Below are 7,975 nucleotides of genomic sequence, written 5' to 3'. Positions count from 1 at the left end.
TCAGTAAGAGTCTGACACTCCCTCACCGCTGCTAACCTACGTCGGGAGAGACATTTGTGGTCTTACTACAAAAACTTAAACACGTGTCTTACAGTTGTCTACAAAAAATGTGGTTGCAAAATGGACCTTATCTCAACGTCATAATTTGACATTTTTTTAGACAAGTCATAAACTGACGTTTAAAAGTTTTTGTGGTATGACGGTAGATGTTTTGGACGTCGTTAAAAAAACGTTATCAAATGTATTTATTTTGTTCCACAAAATTTTGGATCCAAGTGGAAGAAATGTATGAAAACTTTGCTGACAGAAAACAATGGGTTTGGGAGTAAAAGGGAACAAGCCTATTATTCAGGACAATACGCAATAAAAGTGCTTAGACATCACATAAGCCTCTTGAAGTAATGAATGGTGGCGGCAATAAACTGTCGGTTATCACCAAACGCCTTCTGCTACAAAGGAAACCACAGAAAAAAAGGAATACATAAAGACACGATACAATAAGAAATAGCTTTTTATGTTTCTAAAGACAACTAGTTGAACTTGATAATTTATTTGAATAAAACTATGAAGGGTTGAAGGTAGGTTATGATTATTATTTGTTCATCAGGAAAACTGGCAAATTATTTACAATATTTTAATTACTTCTTTTGTAGTGGTTTTGTAGGTAAATAATCATGTAAATAAGAGGAAAAAATAATTAATAAAAATTAATTAAGGAGCCGCAAAAGCTACTTGCTGCACAAACTTCACAGAGCCAACGGTTTTTCGCAGAATTGTAGAAGTAAACGAGTTTAAAATAATATGAATGGGGTGAGAAAATTAATAACGTTGCAAACCAGAATATTAAATACTTAATTTGATGTAAATTGTAATTAATAACGTAAAATAATTAAATATCTGCATATCACTAGGTACATGCATAGAATGGTTAATTTGTATAAAATTAATTAAGCATATAGTTATAATGAAATGTGCAATTGCCTTGAGTTTATATGAAGTACCAACGATCAATATTATAAGCATAAATCTTGTCAATAAACTCCATTATAGTGTACCTGTACATATCAGCAACACCCATGGGAAGTCCGATATGATGCTGACATGAAAAGGGTATGGGGAGGACCCATCCCTTCTGCCACAAAAAGGTATCATGTACCCATGTACCCTGACTAACACAACAAGCTACCCCTATATCTGATAAACAGAGTTTCTTCAATATTCGAAAGAACATTTTTTTATAGAAAATAGCTGTGTTATTGTTTGCCACACTTAATATCTAACAAAACGTCATTCGAACGCAATTTACAGTGGCTCCAAACAATGGATATTTTTCGTTCACGAAAATGTCACAGAAAATTTTATCGCCCCATAAATGCATGGAATTTTTATAAGAAAATATTGACTTACGACGCATTGGCCTTTCTAGAAGCTCGGTAAATAAAGATCGAGTGGTGCGTTTAAGAGTACCCACTGTAGATGAAATAGTCGGCCGACAGTTGCCCTGAAAAATATATTTTTATAAGAAAATCGTAAATCAAATCAAAGTTTTTATTCGGCTTGATACCTGATCTTTGTAATGTGCGTACTACAATTCATTTTCATACTGATTTATGAGCTCAAACAAACTATCGGCCGACTAAAAGTCTGTAGTATGCGGGTAGGCCAACAAACGGTTTAGTGTACGCTTCAATCTTTATTTAACTTCAGTGTTTCCTTCAAAATAACAGTGCTTTGTTCTTCCTGACCTTTGTCCAGTTTATAATAGCTACTTTATAAAGTTACTTGAAGGAAGTGTTTTAATATTAAAATCATTTTTCGTTTTCGGAAAAAATAAAAGCATTACAGAGTTTTTTTTTAGCAAGAAACATAAAGTTAGTGTTAGTCACAATAAACAGCATTATGCTTACGGAATAAACTTGTAAATATTTATAGTTAAGCGGATTTCACTACAGATTTTACTAGAAGTCACATGTCGATTTGCACACGTGAATAAACCACGTGTAAACTTTTAAAGGAAAGTCGGATTGAAACACCTACACAGGGAACATCAATATATACATATGTATTAATAAATTCTCTCATTTGCCGCTCATTGCGGAGTTCTGCGGACGGCGTAATAAACAGAAATCAATTAGTTAGCATCGATATTCAGATAATTTCATTTTTCCACTTCGAATAGCTGATATAATGAGGCTGACCCGTACTCTCTTTGTGTTTTCTCTCGTGCGCTTTACTTGGAACTATACGTAGATAATTAAAATTTAAAAAAATTACGTACCTAATGCAGTGTTAGAGTTAACTGTTGACCTATATACGTGATGTCTGTAGTCGGTCAAGAATATGTAGGATCGTAAATCAAAAGTTAGCGCAGCGGAGCTCGCCGGCGATTCTTCAATACCTCTCGAGGGAACACGAGCACTACATAAGTAATTCCTGTCTGAATATTTCCTCTGTTTCAGTAACAAAAAAATGGCGCGCCCTCGAGGCAAAAGTTTCTCTGAAAACGTCGTTTTGGATATATTGGATTTTTTGGTAACCCGAGACTTATAACTCGCCTCAGGCTTTTCTATTTACGATGATAGCAACACCATGTACGTGCTGTAAAATAGTCGCTGTAAAATATTCGCGTTCCAAACTAGCTTTGTTATATAAGTTGAAAAGGCATTAAGTATAATACAAGGCGTGGATTAGCAAAAGACTTGAACAACTATTTTCGCGACTTAAGTAAAGAGTAAAAGGCGTCTATTAGTACAAAGGTACCGAGACAAAGGAACTAACGACCGTCGCTGTGGTAATTAATGAATTCATTATCTTTTTAATTTCACCTGGAACAGATATTAATGGGGTTTGTACCTGTTTAATGTAAAATTTGCTGAAACTCCGTCGTCGACTCTTTCAGGTGTCAAGATAACTTCGTTAATAGTTGATCGATGGACTGGCGTGATTCGGAATTTTATCGAATAATCGAGAGCGTATTTTAGGAACGTTAGCGAGCGACGCCCCCATTTGCTAGTTAGTAAGAAACTACGCAAATGATTTGTCGAGGGCTAGTCTTTAAAGTGCATTGCCCTTACAATGAGTCTGAGTGATTTATTATTAAAATGAATGCACCCTTTCTTGAAGGATTAACATAAATTGAGCAGAAAACTGATTGTGCTTCACAAAATATTACCAAATCTAAATCTTCTTAAACGTACACTGAAATGTTAAAGGTTTATGAGTTAACGTATTTTACACTAAAATAATTCTCATATCTACCTCAATAGATAGGTAATTTTTCTTTGTATTATTGTAATTCATAACATAGGTAACACACAGTAAAATCACAAAGGTATTTAAACAGATGATGAGAAAATGTGAATACTTACATTATATAAGGTACGTGCCTAATTATATTAAAGTAGTAAGATACTTAACTTTTTTAAGTCGGCATTCGTGATCAGAGGCAGCGTAATAGTAAAACGAGCGATTTTCATGAAAACGCCATTGATTTGATTTGACTCGCTCACCAATCGCCCGGTGCCCGTTTGCCGACGAGAAGAGCACTAGATTTTAACGAGTTTTGCTCTAAGAGTCTTCACGAGCAATTATTATTATCCGCCGTTGACTTCTGTTAAGTGAATTTCCACTTATAAGTTTTAATTGTTCATTTTACAACTATTGCAAAAACTGCGCGGTTGGTATAGAAACGTACCTAGGAAAGTAGTACTTAGATTTTTACGCCTTTTGTACTAAAGTCGAACAAGTCAAGTATTTTCGAATTCTTTCGCAGCTTCGAGTCGGTGGTTGCCGAGAGTTTATAGGGAAAGTTTCCCGATGCGCTGGCCTAGTGAAATATTCAACTTGTTAGAAAACCGCACGAGACGTCGTAAAATGCGAAATCAATAAGACATTCACGTATTTCACTTTTAACCTTTAGGACAATGGGACGTTCTATCTAAAGCGTCTAGATTTAATTGCCCGATAAGAAAGAAGTCAACTTAATTGCGCAATGAAACAAGATCGAAAAGAAAGGGTGGCGAGGATAAAGAAAGGAATATTTCCATGTTGCTCGAGTTAAGCTGTTCGGAGGCCGTTATCATTCATTGTTATTTGGCTCTAAAGGGCGATAAACAAAAAGCGATATTGCATCGAAATATAAGAAAATACAAATGTTATTTTTATGTTTTGTTGGTTCCTTTTCTTGTTTACGTACGAGTGGCGTTTTCAATCCATGTTCAATCAATTTGCATGTGGCCTACATCGGCGCGCTTCAGCGACCAACTTCCGAAGGACTACCCTTTTTATTCTCGAGTTATGTGATTGAACTCATCGGTATTCCACCCGCAGCTTCTCAAGTTTTATACTTAATAAAAGACACGCACACGGTACAAATAATGCGAAGGCTATTTTGTTCTGTAATAACGGTTTTATTCCAACTAAATAAGTTTAAGAGCGGGGAGACGAAGGACGCCAATCTAAATGAACGACACGTAATAATTTTTATAAAGTTTTATTTTTAGACTCTATTGAGGTTCGGGCGGAGGAAAACGTGTGTTTTTCTCAAAGTAAAAACTCTTTTATGCGAGGAAGGAGACTGAAGGGCTGAAAAGCTCGTCACGAGTGGAATATTAGCTCGTTTCATATGTTAAAACTCAGTGAAGCAGTGTTCTGTACTTGTATTTTATTCTCAGTCTAGATTTACCTACTCGAAATTTGAATGACTACGTAATATGAAGTGAGTATATTTTTTAACCTCAGCTTGTTATGAAAAAAAAAATCGATGATATTTTATAAGCACCCTTATCACAATGAAAGTGCCCGTAGTCCATGGTTGAATACTTCATACAAGATACAGTTACTTCATACAGATAATTAATAAAAACATTTAATCTAATTTAAACGCGTACTCGTTTATAAATAGTAACTCGAAGATTATTTATAGCTCCATCTTTATTAAGCTCCGAGTGTGGGTAGTTAAAATGGCAAACAAATGTTAAAATTATGTTAAATAAATTAGGCGTACCCAGTCCCACGTTAGCAAAAATAGCATCAAGGGAATAAGAAATGTATTTCCTTATTAAGTACAACCTCTTCACAATTTTGTCGTGTCGTTAATTATAATACTTGTGAAGAGTGCCCCGTCACTCTCAACATCAACAATGTTGGTTACAACAACAAACTGTCGAGGTGGTTTCCAACAAAACAATAGATTGATCAAAGAAATAAGTCCCGTGGCTGTCCGCTCCGCAACTGTAAGCCAGCTTAGATGTTGTCTAATACTTGAAGAGAAACAGTTCATGAAGGTACACAGTTTATAATATTTCGCCTAGGTAAATAAACCTCCTACAATTTACAAAATGGAAAACGAGCCAATTTAAATTTTACGCAACACTCGGCCTCAAAAACGTTTTCTACGGACACGAATTCCCTTTCTGCGAACGTCATACGAATGAGCGTAAAAAGGAATTACATAGTAAAGCGATGCTTACTCTTTTACGGCCCAAAGATCGGGAAAATAAAGTTCTTTTTATTGCCCTCAGTTTTACAGCCCTGGTAATAGGTGAATTCGGTGAACTCAGCGTTTGAAATTCCTGGGTGCAAGCCGTGACGCGCAATGCACACTACCTTTTATGTTATTGGCGAACACTCGTGCTTGAGATTGTGGGAAACATTTTTAGTATCAGCGAGTGTAGCTGTTTTATCTAGGTCGGGAATAACTGTTCTGTTGCCTTCTTTTATTGAAGCTTGCAACTTTCTTGACCTCTGCCCTCAATACGTCGCTTTCGCATTTAGTTGAATCCGTTAAGACAGGGTTTATATTTTTATACGATTAAAGTGGTTACAGGGAACGCTGACTGCATTTAAAATGGATTGGAAGTAATTTTATAATTGTCTTGGTTATTAAGACAGATTCGTATCTGTCTTCAGTTTAGCACATACAGTCTCGTCATCCCACGTTAACATTATGATTGAACTATTAAGCTTAATTACTTGAGTGCTAGTGCTTTACAATACAAGAACACACAGCACATATTATTGCAGACCTATGTGGCGAGGATGATTTCAGGAAGTGGGCCATTATTCTGCTCGTATGCGAGAAGGAAGATAATGGTTGATACTACCAGGCCTCTGTCACTCGACGTACTTGCGCGCGATAAATGCCTACCGCTCGCTGGGTTACCGGTAGCCCCACGCGGCTCAGGGCTTTCAATAGTATCACGCGCCGCGCGCGTTCCAATATTATTATTTTTATTTCGTGGCATGTTATGCTGTTGGTTTTTATTAGTTTTTTAAGCTACCTAACAAACTGATGGATTATTATGAGTTGTGTTGGTTTATATGCGACTATTGTAAGATCTAGAAACATTTTATATTTATGAACTTATCTAGTAATTCAATTTTTTTAAAATAAATTAATAATTATCTACTTTATGATTTTAACAACAGAGATCATTAGGTACTTATTTTACTTTAGATACCTACTTAGTTATATGAACTGTATTGTGAGTTTTGTAGCTCAAAACACTTCTCGAGTGTAAGTAGGTATAGTTCTGGTCCAACTTAATGACGACTCGGAACATTACGCGTGTCGCTACGCAGAAACTAATTTTAGGTAGGTATGTATCAACACTCGACGGAGTTGTACCATATGGGGTATGGCGCTTGTGCTCGAAAAATAGTTGGAAACCGCCTTTGATTTTGACGAAAGCTTTACTTAAGTACTTAGGTACCTATGCTTACGTATTAGGTAATATTTAGTAATATGTACCTACCCATACTCCATTTTAGTAGGCAATACAATAGTTAACTAAAGAAAAATATTCTTGATATTACTTTTTATTTAAAAACTCAGTTTTAAAAAAGGCTATCTTAAAATAAGCGTAACTTTGTTTTCCTACTTAAATATTAATAAATTGTAAGAAGCAACCCTAAGCACGGCCACGGCACGGTTGCGGTCACTGAACTGTGCGCTATCGTATTGGAATAACAATCAAGCGCTCGAGCTTTTAAGGTTCATTTTATAACGCAGCTAGGAATTTGTAGGTAGTTGGGGAACTTGTAGGTGCTTATAACAGTAGGTATGGACTTTTTTCTATGGAGTGATTTATCTGTTACGTAGTAACTATTATATAATCTGTGATACTACTTGGAGACATAATGTAAAGCCGTTTAACTGAATAGATTGTTGTCATACATGATGACAGGTGAAGTGATGTGATGCGAAGCAATCTGTGTCGGTGTTGGGGTTAAGACATACTGCACCGTAGTTTTAATATAATGTACATTGTACATACTTAAATACATTCACATAAAGCGAAGGCAGCTAATGGTTGATGTATTTCAGGTATAATTACGTTAAATTGTACCAATATTGTTTAGAGGATTAGTTAGGAGTAAAGACAACAAAAAAGCGAAAGGTTAGCGTTTTAGAAACTACAAATTACAGCCTCTAGGTACAGGCCCATTTAATTTGAAAAGTCCCACCTAATCGATGATCCACATCAAATATTTGTGGATCCTAAACTACAACAAACAAGCGGTTGTTGACTTTGTAATAACTAATAGTTTATTATCATAGTTTAGTTGGATTTGTGAACAGTACATAAGCGCGGCAATACAACAATGTTATTTCAAATTATCGAGGCAACTTCACCGAGGGCCCGGGGCGTAACACTGAAATTAAATTCCAATACTCATTGGCTTCCAACAAGAGCCGTCATAATCAATACAAGAGGAAATAAGTTCAGCAGCGAGTCGCGGCTAACAGGTCAAAGTTCGTTACTTTCTTCCTTTATAGTTTTATCCCAGTTATTTTAGTTTTAAAAATATTGGAGCGCTCAAAGTGAAATTAAATTAAGAATTTTATTTTGTCGACGCGGCACTGCCAAGCCTTATAACGTAATTACTGGGTCAATAGGCTTACTGGGTCGGAAGTCTAGATATTCCAAAATTACTGTGTAGGTTCATAGCCATTCATTTTTGAAGCTTTCAA

Source organism: Helicoverpa armigera, chromosome 3, assembly GCF_030705265.1.
Source record: "Helicoverpa armigera isolate CAAS_96S chromosome 3, ASM3070526v1, whole genome shotgun sequence".
In the NCBI taxonomy this organism is placed as follows: domain Eukaryota; kingdom Metazoa; phylum Arthropoda; class Insecta; order Lepidoptera; family Noctuidae; genus Helicoverpa; species Helicoverpa armigera.
This window is presented reverse-complemented; position numbering follows the sequence as displayed.